This window comes from Aethalodelphis obliquidens, unplaced genomic scaffold (assembly GCF_003676395.1).
Source record: "Aethalodelphis obliquidens isolate GAN/ISIS:26980383/991018 unplaced genomic scaffold, ASM367639v1 scaffold2, whole genome shotgun sequence".
NCBI classification, from domain to species: Eukaryota; Metazoa; Chordata; class Mammalia; order Artiodactyla; family Delphinidae; genus Aethalodelphis; species Aethalodelphis obliquidens.
The window spans coordinates 82774892-82789244 of record NW_020837946.1 but is presented as its reverse complement, the minus strand read 5'-3'; positions in this window follow the sequence as shown (position 1 = coordinate 82789244).

Below are 14353 nucleotides of genomic sequence, written 5' to 3'. Positions count from 1 at the left end.
ACTCTCAACCACTGCACCACGAGGGAAGCCCAACAATGTCAACTTTTTGAAAGACAATGTGTCAGTACAATTAAATAATTATTTTTTTAGCTTCTTAATGTGGCCAAATGCCCATACTAGGAGTAGAAGAAACATTAGCTGTACCAACTTCTCATCATTTGCCTATGTTTGCATATTATATTCATTTGTAGTTCTTTTGTGGGAACCTTTTTAAGCTTTCCCTTTAAAGCCCTAGATAGAAATTCTCTCTTTTTCTCCAACTTCCATCCTCACCACTCTTGGTATGTGCATCACTCTTCACCCAAATTATGATCAGTTACAGTCTGTGTATTTTGGGGCATCTTTTACTCCTTATTCTTCTCATTACCTACCATAGTATCTTAGCCATAGCAAGTGCTTAATAAATATTTATTTACTAATGAGTGATAGAGGGAGAAAACACATCTTGCTAAAGGACAGAAGAATCTTTTCATTTTGTTAGGAATCCAATCTACTAAATTTCTTTTATAATAAAGCCTTTAATTACAATTAATTTTCAGCAATAATCACAAGAGTGTTTTTCTATGAATCTCTTTGCCATGCCAACAGGATGATTACTCATATTCCACTAGAAATCTGGCACATCACATTACTTTCGCTTATTTTTATAGCATGTAAATTGTCTCACATCTGATAAGTCGGCAACAGAACTGCTCCCTAGAGATGGACTAAAATAATTCAGGAGAAGGCAAATGTCTCTAAATCTAAAAAATTTTCGGAAAATATCTGCTTTGAATGTTACAGAAAGAGGATAATTAATGTACATTAGCTGGTCTCTTTCACCAGTGTTTCAATATATATCTATACCTATAATTCTTGTGTTTCATGAAAGCATTGATGTTTTTACATAAATGTATTGAAAATACTAGCTTTGCCAATAGAAAATGTCAACTATTTCTCAAAACATCCCTAATATCACAAGCTAGGAAACTTTAATATAAATGAAATATAAAAAGTGTTGGAAAAAGTCTAAAATGACATACAGTGACTCTCTTGGAAAATAGCAATAGAATCAATGAATTCACATAAACATGGCCAAAGCAAGCAAAAATAGTTGTTTAAAAAAAATCAGAAGCAATGTTCCACATGCATCAAATCTCCTTTCCTCTGAAAAATCTTGTCCTATGAATGATTGGGTTTGTAGGTTTATTATACAATTTTCAGTTAAAAGAAAGTTATCAAAAATTATTTTTTATTTAATAGTTAATTTAGACATGGCAAACTTAAAGTTCTCCAAAAATGTTTTATGATGGTTGTGTTGAGGACAGCTTGGGACTCTACTTACTTGAAATTCACCTACGTGATAGGGAGTCAAATAGCCACAGGTGTGCCTTAGAAGTTTTACTGAGGCCCATTAGCATTTATTTCCCCTCCATACTTATGTATTTTCCATTTTTAGCAGATCTGTGGGCACACAAAAGCATTCAGTGCAGCATGTGCTTCTAAATCCAATTTATATTTAATTTGGAAAAAAAAAAGATTTTATACTTTCCATTTTTAATGCCATTCTAATGAAGAATCAACACACCAAGTGAAAGCCCAACTGCTGCTGTAAGTTGGGAGTAAGATGTGACTGTAGTTTATGTTTGCTTTAGAGAGCAGCTGCTGCCAGTGGTTGTGAAGGTTAACGCAGGGGTGCATGAGACCACCAACATCCCTGACCTCTGCTGCTGAACTGGTAAAGGAGCATGATGTGGATAAAGAGATGAACAAAGGACTTTACCCATAGGAATCCCAAATGCTCTGGAATACAACGACTGGTAGAAGATCACCAAAGACCTCACTCAACAAAACATGGTTCTTTAATTCTACCACCTGCATATAATAACAGATCCTAAATAACACTCAATTGTGACACATATTAAGATTCTAGAGTCTTTTCTTTACCCTTAACATTCCTAATGCTCCCAGACAGAATCAAGCAAACTCGCTGGAATCCTGAATGACCCTATGTCATTTGAGAAAGATACAGTCCCTAGAAGAGGTAAAACCACCATAGCTCTGAACATGCTAGGAGGGAAAATATGAAGATATTAAATCTAAAGACATATCCCTGCCCTTTAAGAGAGTTTTGTGAACTACACATAGACAGACACATATCATATATTCTAAATTTGTGCCATTACATAAGGTGACAGACAAGGGCAGATGACATGTCTTTTCAAACCTTCAATCTCAATCATTTAATTGATTGACAACAATTATGTCTCTCTTAGAAGGAATCATTAATAAGAAAGTATCTTAAGTATTCCGAGTCAAGGCACTTTTAAATGCTGGAATCAATACCCACATACTCATGTACACATACATTAGAAGAAAAAATAATCAAAGGGTTGTTTTTGGAAAGAATATGAAAATGTGAGAAAAGTCTTCACAGTAGATATTTCTAGCCTGTTATCATTCCTAGTTAGTTCGGTGTTATCTTTGAAACGTTCTCACTTAATCCTGGAAAACACTTTACAGAGCTTCAAAACCTAGTTGGAATTTGCCTAACTCAGAAAAAAATAAAGTACAACATCACCAAAGTCAAGATTTTTGCTGTGGGAAAACATAGATAAAATCAAAAATCATAAAAAACCTGTCCGAATGATACGCATTTCAACTGTCAGCAATACAGCAACTTCTACCTACATTCAAATGAGACCCCTGAGAGCTGCTGTGGGGCATACATGAAAACTAAAGTAGTTGTTCCCAATCCCTGCAGAGGGAACAGCAGCTGTGGAATCTGAGGAAGAGGAAGGCTAAGAGCGGCCACGGTGGGAGCAGACAGAATCCAAGACAGAGTGAGCTTGGTTTTCCAATAACCTATAATCATTGATACTCACAGTGTGGTCCCTAGGCCGGCAGCATCAACACTACCTGATGTGATAGACAGAAAAACGGGCCCACAAAAATGCCCATATCCTAATCCCTGAAACCTGTGAATATGTTGCTTTACATGGCAAAAGAGACTTCTGATTAAGATATGATTAAGTTAAGGGTCTTGAGATGGGAAGAGTATCTTGGATTATCCAGATGGGCCCAAATGTAATCACAAGGGTTTTTATAAGTGAGAAAGAGACCAGAGAGTCATGGGTCAGAATCAGAAAGAAATCTGAAGATGGTGGAAGGGGCCACAAGCCAAGCAATGCAGACATCCTCTAGAAGCTGGAAAAAGCAAGGAAACATATTCTCCCTTAGAGCTTCCAGAAAGAGGACACCTCGATTTTAACATATACAGATCTGTTTCTGGCTTCTGACCTCCAGAACTGTAAGGTAATACATTTGTGTTGTTTTAAATCACGAAAGATTGAGGTAATTTTTCATGCCAGCAACAGGAAACTAAAATATCTGGGAATGTCTTAGCAATGTGAATTCTGAAGAACTCTCCAAGGCTTGCTAAATCAAAAACTGAGGGGAGGGACAGCTGTTTTAACAAGCCTACCAGGTCATTCTGCGCACACAAATGATGACAGCTACTGTTCTATATCAAATCCTCTTACACACTGAGCTTTGCCTAAATATACAATACACGATACGCATTTTCATATCAAACTATGTCATACCGAAGAAATTAATCACAAAAGGAGCCATAAAATTATGATTCAGGTATGCACTGTTTATCTATTTCTGTGTAATAAATTACCACAAACTTAGCTTGAAACAACACATTTACCTTACAGCTTCTATGGGTCATGAATTTGGGCAGTTTAACTGAGTCCTCTGCTTCAGTCTCTCTCACAAGGCTGCAATCAGAGCATCAAGCAAGGCTGAGGGCTTATGTGGAGGTTCAACTGGAAAAATATTCACTTCTAAACTCGCATGGGATTAGCAGAATTTCAGTTCCTCGAAGGCCCTTGGACTAAGGGCCTCAGTTCCTAGTAGGCTGTTGGCTAGGGGACTCATTTTCTGGCCATTTAGGCCTGCCCAGAAAGGTAAGCTGCTTCATCAAAGCCAGCAAGGCTGTTTATATACTATCAAGTATCTATCAAGTATATATATATATATTTTTTTTTTTTTTTTGCAAGTTCATATTTTATTTCCAATACGTTTGGAGCTTTGAATTTTGCATTTTTGTAAGAAAGTTTTCACTTAATTCATTGAAAGTGCTTTTGTGCTGAGCCCAACAGGGAGCCTGGGCCGGTCCAGACTCTTTGCAGCCCTCTTGCTCCCACCCCAGACCCCCAGTGCTGGGAGCAGGGTGGCTTCCCTCTGCCTACTCTGCCCTTCCACCCCCTGCTGCATCTCTCTGTACAGAACAATTTTAAAAATGGACGCTAAGACACAATATACATTGGACAGGCATGCACACAGGCGTCTGCTCCAAGACTATAGACTACAGCTATCAAGATGGAAGTTAAGAGTCTCTTGTAAGCCAATCATAAAATTGAAATCCCATCACCTTTGCTCTATTCTGTGGGTTAGAAGCAAGTCAATGGGCCAGCCCACATTTGAGGGGAGGGGATTATACAAGGGTGTGAATACCAGGGGGCGGCTATCGCTGGAGGCCAGCAAGAACCTGCCTGCCAAGGCCTCAAAATAATCAATAAGATGCCACAATCAAATTAAAACATTTCAATATTTTACTAGTGCTCCTTACTATTACCACCTCTTCTTCCTGCCTTTACGGATTCTTTTAGGAAAATTCCTGTCAGAATAAAAGATTCCTAGCGTTCTTCCAGCAATTACATTCCTTGTCTTCCTCAGATTTCCCCTTAAGACTCAGACTTGACAGTCATCCCTCAAGACATTATACTATGTCATCTGAGCCTGACCCTGTATCTTTGGTGTATGATCTACCAGGCATTAAATATATTACCAATAAATGCAACGAGTTTCATGTAAATACATGAATAAATTAAAATATTATTTATAATCAAGATGAAATCTTATACAAAGATCCAGGAATACCACATTCAGAATCACATTCAGTAGTAACATATCTGACTCATAATCAAATGCCCCACTACTTAAAACAAATACCCTAGTCATTGAGATTAAAAATGTTTGAATCAGCATGCATTTTCATAAGGGAACTCTTTTCTATTCTCTCAGATCCATATCCTTAAACATTTCCAAATGCTGACAGAATAATTCATCTTATATGTAAACGACCAGAATTCTTATTTCCTATTTATATTTCCACTATATATTTAGTAGTAAGTAAAAAATACATATAGTTTAACCAAAAAAAAATACATATAGTTTATATTGAAATTGAGGTCATGTGCATAAATCGTTTAAAAAAAGATAGAAGCACCACGCTTGCAGGCTTTGTAACTCCCTATCACCTTTGGAAAACCACCTAAGCTTCCATAGCTTATCTAAGTCTTAAAGAGCTACTATAACTAGAATGCTATCTGAAGATTTCTCTTTGTGGCTTTGGAGGGTAAAAGAGGGCAGATTGGATTATCCTTGAAATCTCCTAGTTCCCCCCAATACAGGCTGATGTGTGGTCTTTAAAATACTTTCTAGACCTTGTAAAATCACATGCATAAATCACATGGTGCTCTCAGTCAGCCCACCTACTGAGGCCATGTTTGGAAATCATGATACAAGGATTAGCCTCTAGATAGGTGCCCCAGAAGGGTTTAGATACTGTATATAATGTGTAAGAGAGGGGTGCCGCCCCTTCACTAGGTTGTACAGTGGGAGAGGGACTGCTTAATTGCTGACTGATTGTAATATTAGGACCTTTTCTCTAGATACTTTTTATATTGTTTAATACTGGGGCAAATTTGCCTCCTTCTTCTCGGTCCACAGTCCTGAAATGGTGCTCGTTATTAGGGACCAAGGCAACCTCCCAAACATCACATATTCTAAGAATATTTCTAACGGTGTTCCACTGGGCAGTATAACTAACAGAAATAAACACACACAAAAATCAGTGTATTCCTCTTTAGCTAAAAAACTGATGACATTTGGACCCTTGGAACAGAGATATTGGGTTGGCCCAAGTGTTCGTTCAGGTTTTTCCTTAACATCTTACAGAAAAATCTGAACGAACTTTTGGGCCAACATAGTATAAACCAGATTAATCTCTTATTTTGATAAGAGATATAAACAATCAACTTAACTCCATTAGAAGAAAATCAAACCTTTATGCTTTTAAATGAGTAAAAATAGGATCACATCTTAACAAGTCTTGGAAAAGTTATTTTTATATTACTTGGCTTGGTGGGGAAACTAATTTATAGCATGACTGTTTTAATAGCAGCACTTAATTTGATCATTACAACAGGACACAGAATCAAGACCAAACTACAGCATTGGAAGTTCTTATTTTAGGCATTTCGTGCCAAATGAAATACAAACATCACCTAGAGGAAAAATGTTATAGTCCTACTGCATGTTTTAATGTACATAATAAAAAAACTGAAAGTTCAAATGATTCCAACATTTTGCAATTAAGCGAGAAACTTTAGAGAAATGAGTTGTTGGAAAGGAAACACAACTGTAGCTATTTATACCCTCCATAACATTGGCACTTCTTTTTCAAATGACAGGACATGTAGCACAAGTCAGTCTTCCTCAAACAGAAATAAAAATCAGATTGAAAGTTTATAAAAGCTTGCCAATATGAAAGCAATGGAACAGTACACATTTTCCTTCTTCCAGGAGAACAAGCTATAGAGAACTTCGGGGAATGCAGTTCCAAGAGCAAAATACTATAACACACACACACACACACACACACACAGAAGCACAAAAGGCTGAAATGTCCCAACATCTCTGCCCCAGAGGATGGCTAGAATTTTCCCCAATTCTGCTTTCTTATTACTTCTCTGAGGTCCTGTATCAACTTTTGCTGGTTTATGCCATGGTAGCACATGTTTCAGTCTGAACAACTTGACACAAGAAAGTTAACTTCTAATTTCTCACTCTTGTAATGTGTTCTACAACTGTTCTTCATGTACTCTTCCCTCCAAGATCCTGGATAAGAAGCAGCTGCTGTCTAGATATTACCCTTCCCAATGCAGAGAGAAAAGAGCAAAAGTATAGCCTCACAGTTATCCTTAAGGTCTCTTCTTGAAAGCAGTACACACCACTTCCGAAGCCAGTCACTGAGCCAAGCTTGATGGCCACAGGACACGGATGCAGAATCCAGAAAGAAGGGAAAATATCGGACAATAATCAAACTTACTACAGATCATCACACCCAAATAAATAACTTGATATCAAGAGTGATCAGCTTTGGAGAAATTAGTATAATTTTTTTGATTTTTTTTAGTTTAAAAATTTTTTTAAAAGTGATCAGCTCAGGCTTTCTTTCATTATGACCAAGAGAAGAATTGGAGTTGAGAATTTAGGTCTTAAGTATTCTTCCTATGTAGAAACACCTTCACCTTCGTCAGGGTGCAGAGTGCATTTTAGCAAAAGTGAGTCAGCTCCCCTTGGCTCATGACATCTATTTTCATTACCAGAGTTTTACTATGAAAGTAATATGTGCTCATGATAAAAAATTCTAATAGCAATAGAAAGCAACACAGCAACTTTTTAAAAGCCCACTACATCCTTTAGTCCCACACCCCAAAGATACTCATTGCAGACAGTTTCAAATATCATTCCAGAAACTGTTCATGCATATACTCTTTGTTTCCTCATTTGAAAACTAAGAATAATAACACCACAAATGATCTTTGCATCCAATGACTTAAAAGATATAAAACATTTAGAAGAGTAGCTTACACATAGTAAATTGCTACTATTATTATTTTTGCCACGCACTGTTCTAAGTGCTTTGCATGTATTAACCCACACACCCACGTACACACACACTCACACAAACTCCAGCACCGAATCACCACCCCCACCATCACACACACGTGCACTTTAATTATTACTTAACAATATTATCTTAGAATAGCTTTCCATGTTAACTCAAATACCTCCCACTCATTTTTGAAAGGCTATAAGTTATCCCATTAAATGTGTTTAACTTGGTTTATTTAAACAGAAATCTTTCTTAAGGATTTTCTTTCTTTCCATCATAAAAACACAGAAATGAACATGCTTGTGCCATAGTATAAATTCCTAGAAATGGAATCATTCAGTCAAAGCTATGCATTTTTAATTTTGAGTGATTTTGCCAAGTTGTCCCTGAGATGGTCAATGGGGCTTTTACCAAGGCGCTAATTACCTCCCTCATTGAAATTAGGCATGGATATGTGATTTACTTTGGCTAATAAAATGTTAGCAGAAATAACATGCTACATATTTCACTATTAACCCACCCTCCCCTCACCACAGTGAAAGAAAATGTTCCAAATAGCAGCTGCTCCATTGGTTTGTTCATTTAGTGAGGACAGTGCAAAGTGGAGCTCTTTCCCTGCTGATCTGAGAAGGGCATGTAGTGTGATCAAGAAATAAACCTTCCCATTTTAAGTCCCTAAAGGTTCCGGATTGCTCGTTTTCACAAACAAGTTTGTCAAAATATCAGTAGCTATTACAATGGACTTGCTCTTTATAAAGAGATGACAATTTTTTTTTTTACACTTGGATTCTTATTCAGGAGACTCAAATTGTAAACAGTTGCCTGCTCTAGGAAGCAGGAGATGACTAGGTATTAAAAGGTATATCTGAAGAAAGCATGTTCCAAAGAGGATACATTACTGTTAAAATTAGTCAAAACATAATAGTTTCCTTCTCTGTGATTACTTAAATTTTAAAGAAAACAGGTCTCTCAGTAAGTTACAAAGGGTGGTTTTAAGGTTGATGTTTCTTTTTTTACGTGATATTCACTGCGTATCATAAAACTGAGACAAATACTTGTCACTTAAATCTATGTAGGCACATAAAAATCAACTATAAAGTTTTACTGGAGTGCCATAATCATCAATGGAACTAGAGTCTGGATACCATTTTCTGAATATGTGGGACAACATTGCATACCAATTCTTCCAGTCATATTTATGACATGCTACTTTCTGTATATTTTTCCTAGACAGAACCTTGTAAACCCAAAGATGATGTACTATGTATACAGCCGGACAAATTGAGAGAAGAAACCTCAAAATGCTTCACTGTTTTCCCATCTGAATTAAACTGCCTCCATTCAAACACTATTTTTGATCTGACTGGAGAAAACCTGAGTGCAAATATATTAGGTCCAGGCCCAATCCCAACAGCAGCTGAGTTTTCTTAAACAGAAGTATATTGCTTCATGCCTCAGAGAATTCCAACATTCCCGATCTTTTTTTCCTGAGCTTGTTTATGACTTCCATGAGTGCCAGATAGTCTCCTTCTGCCCTCCAGAGGTGGGCAGCTTGATCCTGTTCATAATACCATCTGTCCCATGTCCCCACCAAAGGACAAGAGCCATGTTACCTTCATGTACCTTTTGCAACATTTCTGAACAGCACCACTGTGCACTTCTAGTCATTCTGGTTAAACTTTGTAAAATTGTAATTGTTCTCATAGCTCATTTCCAATATAGCTGAGAGATTAGAGGAAACATTTATTTCTTGGATGAATTTTTTGAAATAAGGATTTTGTCCAGATATTGCCTTGAGGTCTGCTATAGGAGAATGTCAATGTGATGGTTGGGCTGAGGTGGGAAGGGAAGCCTACCTTAAGAGTCTCTGCTCATGCCACCATTTTATTCAGCTCCTCAGATTCCATGCTGAAAAAGAAATGTTTAAATTTTGTTAAAACTCAAATTGGAGACTCAAGGAAAAAAAGTCTACGTTCTAACATGCACGAAGCAAAATAAATATTTCATGATGTTAAAGAAGTTCATGTTGAAGTACCTTTCATTGTAAGGTTGAACTGATCAATTTTTAGTCTTAAATTCTTATATACTTTACTTAACGTCAATAAAAGGCCAGAGAACACATATGGATGAGAACTTATTTGTAAATCATACACCACTTTAAGCTTTTGCTAGAAAAAAAATTTTTAAAGTTATCCCCATACAGCTTTGCTTACAAACATATAATTATATAACATATTAGACTTTAAAAAAATAAAAAATACTGTAGTTGTTTCCCTTTTGCATTTTCTAAGCATTGATTTTCCCAGATCTCAACTTGAAGTGGGTATAATTCCTACAACTTATATACACAAACATATCTGTTTATCTCAAATGTGTAATTGATTCTGTTACCACTATTCCAAAATAAATATTGGTTTCCTAAATGCTGCACCAGCGACTGTAAGAAAAATACCTAATATGTCGGTTTTACATTACCAACTTTCAAAATTATTGTTCAATTATTTCTGGCTTTATAATGGTATACTTTACTGAATCAATTAGAAATTAGAGCTGTTTTCTATTTAAATTAAAGTAAGCAAAGGCCAATTTGCATATATATGTACATATATATAAACTTTGCTTCTTTTGTGGTAAAATTCTTAGTGAAGCTATCTAATATAACAGGGGATAAATACTTTTTATCATACATACTATATGTGTGTGTGAACTATAAAGGATTCTTGTGCTTTTAATTTGCAAACTTTTTAACTTAAAAAAATTAAGAGACCTTCAAGATGACAGAGGAGTAAGACATGGAGATCAACTTCCTCCCTGCAAATACATCAGAAATACATCTACATGTGGAACAACTCCTACAGAACACTACTGAACACAGGCAGAAGACCTCGGACCTCCCAAAAGGCAAGAAAATCCCCTACCTGAGTAGGGCAAAAGAAAAAAGAAAAAACAGAGACAAAAGAATACGGATGGGACCTGCACCTCTGGGAGGGAGCTGTGAAGGAGGAAAAGTTTCCACACACTAGGAAGCCCCTTCACTGGTGGAGCCGGGGGCGTGGCGGGGGGGGGGGGGCGAAGCTTCAGAGCCATGGAGGAGAGTGCAGCAACAGGGCTTCAGGGGGCAAAGCGGAGAGATTCCTGCACAGAGGATCAGTGCTGACCAGCACTCACCAGCCTGAGAGGCTTGTCTGCTCACCCGCTGGGGTGGGTGGGGGCTGGGAGCTGAGGCTCGGGCTTCAGAGGTCGGATCCCAGGGAGAGGACTGGGGTTGGCTGCGTGAACACAGCCTGAAGAGAGTTAGTGCACCACAGCTAGCTGGGAAGGAGTCCAGGAATAAGTCTGGACCAGCCTAAGAGGCAAGAGACCATTGTTTCAGGGTGCGTGAGGAGAGGAGATTCAGAACACTCCCTAAACGAGCTTTAGAGATGGGCGCAAGCCATGGTTATCAGCGCGGACACCAGAGACAGGCATGAAACTCTAAGGTTGCTGCTGCCGCCACCAAGAAGCCTGTGTTCAAGCACAGGTCACTATCTACACCTCCCCTCCCGGGAGCCTGTGCAGCCCGCCACTTCCAGGGTCCCATGATCCGGGGACAGCTTCCCGGGGAGAACACATGGTGCACCTAAGGCTGCTGCAACGTCATGCTGGCCTCTGCCGCCGCAAGCACACACCGCATTCCATATCCCTCCCTCCCCGCAGCCTGAGTGAGCCAGAGTCCCCGAATCAGCTGCTCCTTTAACCGCGTCCCGTCTGGGCAGGGAACAGATGCCCTCAGGCGACCTACACGCAGAGGCGGGTCCAAATCCAAAGCTGAACCCCAGGAGCTGTGCGAACAAAGAAGAGAAAGGGAAATCTCTCCCAGCAGCCTCAGGAGCAGCGGATTCAATCTCCACAATCAACATGATGTACCCTGCATCTCTGGGATACCTGAATAGACAACGAATCATCCCAAAGTGAGAAGGTGGACTTTGGGAGCAACTTGTAGACTTTGGGTTTGCTTTCTGTATCTAATTTGTTTCTGGTTTTATGTTTATCTTAGTTTAGTATTTAGAGTTTATTATCATTGGTAGATTTGTTTATTGATTTAGTTGCTCTCTCTTTTTTTGTTCCTTTTTCTCTTTTTGTGAGTGTGTATGTGTATGCTCCTTTGTGTGACTGTCTAAATAGCTTTGCTTTTACCATGTGTCCTAGGGTTCTCTCTGTCTGTTTTTGTTTTTTTTTTTTAGCATAGTTTGTAATGCTTCTTATCATTGGTGGATTTGTTTTGTGCTTTGGTTGCTCTCTTATTTCTTATTTTCTTTTTCCTTCTTTTTTATTACTTTTTAATTTTTAATATTTTTTCTTTTTAATAACTTTATTTTATATTTTTCTTTCTTTCCTTCTTTCTCTTTTATCTTCTGAGACATGTGGCTGACAGGGTCTTCATGCTCCGGCCAGGTCTCAGGGCTGTGCCTCTGAGGTGAGAGAGCCGAGTTCAGGACACTGGTCCACCAGAGACCTCCCAGCTCCACATAATATCAAACGGTGAAAGCTCTCACAGAGATCTCCATCTCAACGCTAAGACCCAGCTCTACTCAACGATGAGCAAGCTACAGTGCTGGACACCCTATGCCAAACAACTAGCAAGACAGGAACACAACCCCACCTATTAGCAGAGAGCATGCCTCAAATCATACTAAGTTCACAGGCACTCCAAAACACACCACCATACGCAGCCCTGGCCACCAGAAAGGAAAGATCTATCCCCACCACCAAAACACAGGCACCAGCCTCCTCAACCAGGAATCCTACACAAGCCACTGAACCAACCTTACCCACTGGGGCAGACACCAAAAAACAATGGGAACTACGAACCTGCAGCCTGTAAAAAGGAGACCCCCAAAACAGTAAGTTAAGCAAAATGAGAAGACAGAGAAACACACTGCAGATGAAGAAGGTAAAAACCCACCAGACCAAACAAATGAAGAGGAAATAGGCAGTCTACTTGAAAAAGAATAAGAGTAATGATGGTAAAGATGATCAAAATCTTGGAAAGAGAATGCATAAAATACAAGAAACGTTTAACAAGGACCTAGAAGAACTAAAGAGCAAACAAACAATGATGAACAACATAATAAATGAAATTTAAAATTCTCTAGAAGGAATCAATAGCAGATTAACTGATGCAGAAGAGTGGATAAGTGAACTGGAAGATAAAATAGTGGAGATAACTACCACAGAGCAGAAGAAAAAAGAATGAAGAGAATTGAGGACAGTCTCAGAGATCTCTGGGACAACATTACACACACTAACATTCGAATTACAGGTCTCCCAGAAGAGGAAGAGAAAAAGAAAGGGACTGAGAAAATATATGAAAAGATTACAGTTGAAAACTTCCCTAAAATGGGAAAGGAAATAATCAAGTCCCAGAAGCGAAGAGAGTCCCATATAGGATAAATCCAAGGAGAAACATGCCAAGATACATATTAATCAAACTATCAAAAATTAAATACAAAGAGAAAATATTTAAAAACAGCAAGGGAAAAACAACAAATAACATACAAGGGAATACCCATAAGGTTAACAGCTGATCTTTCAGCAGAAACTCTGCAAGCCAGAAGGGAGTGGCAGGACATATGTAAAGTACTGAAAGGGAAAATCCTACAACCAAGATTACTCTACCCAGCAAGGAACTCATTCAGATTCAATGGAGAAATTAAAACTTTTACAGACAAGCAAAAGCTGAGAGAATTCAGCACCACCAAACCAGCTTTACAACAAACGCTAAAGGAACTGCTCTAGACAGGAAACACAAGAGAAGGAAAAGACCTATAAAAACCAACCCAAACAATTAAGAAAATGGTAATAGGAACATACATATCAATAACTACCTTAAATGTAAATGGATTAAATGCACCAACCAAAAGACATAGACTTGGCTGAACGAATACAAAAACAAAACCCATGTATCTGCTGTCTACAAGAGATCCAGTTCAGATCTAGGGACACATACAGACTAAATGTGATGGGATGGAAAAAGATATGCCATGCAAATGGAAATCAAAAGAAAGCTGGAGTAGCAATTCTCATATCAGACAAAATAGACTTTAAAATAAAGACTATTACAAGAGACAAAGAAGGACACTACATAATGATCAAGGGATCCATCCAAGAAGAAGATATAACAATTGTAAATATTTATGCACCCAACGTAAGAGCACCTCAATACATAAGGCAAATGCTAACAGCCATAAAAGGGGAAATCAACATTAACACAATCACAGTAGGGGACTTTAACATCCCACTTTCACCAATGGACAGATCATCCAAAATGAAAATAAATAAAGAAACACAAGCTTTAAATGAAATATTAAACAACATGGACTTAATTGATATTTATAGGACATTCCATCCAAAAACAACAGAATACACTTATTTCGCAAGTGCTCGTGGAATATTCTTCGGGATAGATCATATCTTGGGTCACAAATGAAGCTTTGGTAAATTTATGAAACCGGAAATTGTATAAAGTATCTTTTCCAACCACAACACTATGAGACTAGATATCAATTACAGGAAAAAATCTGTAAAGAAAAACAAACACATGGAGGCTAAACAATACACTACTTAATAACCAAGAGATCA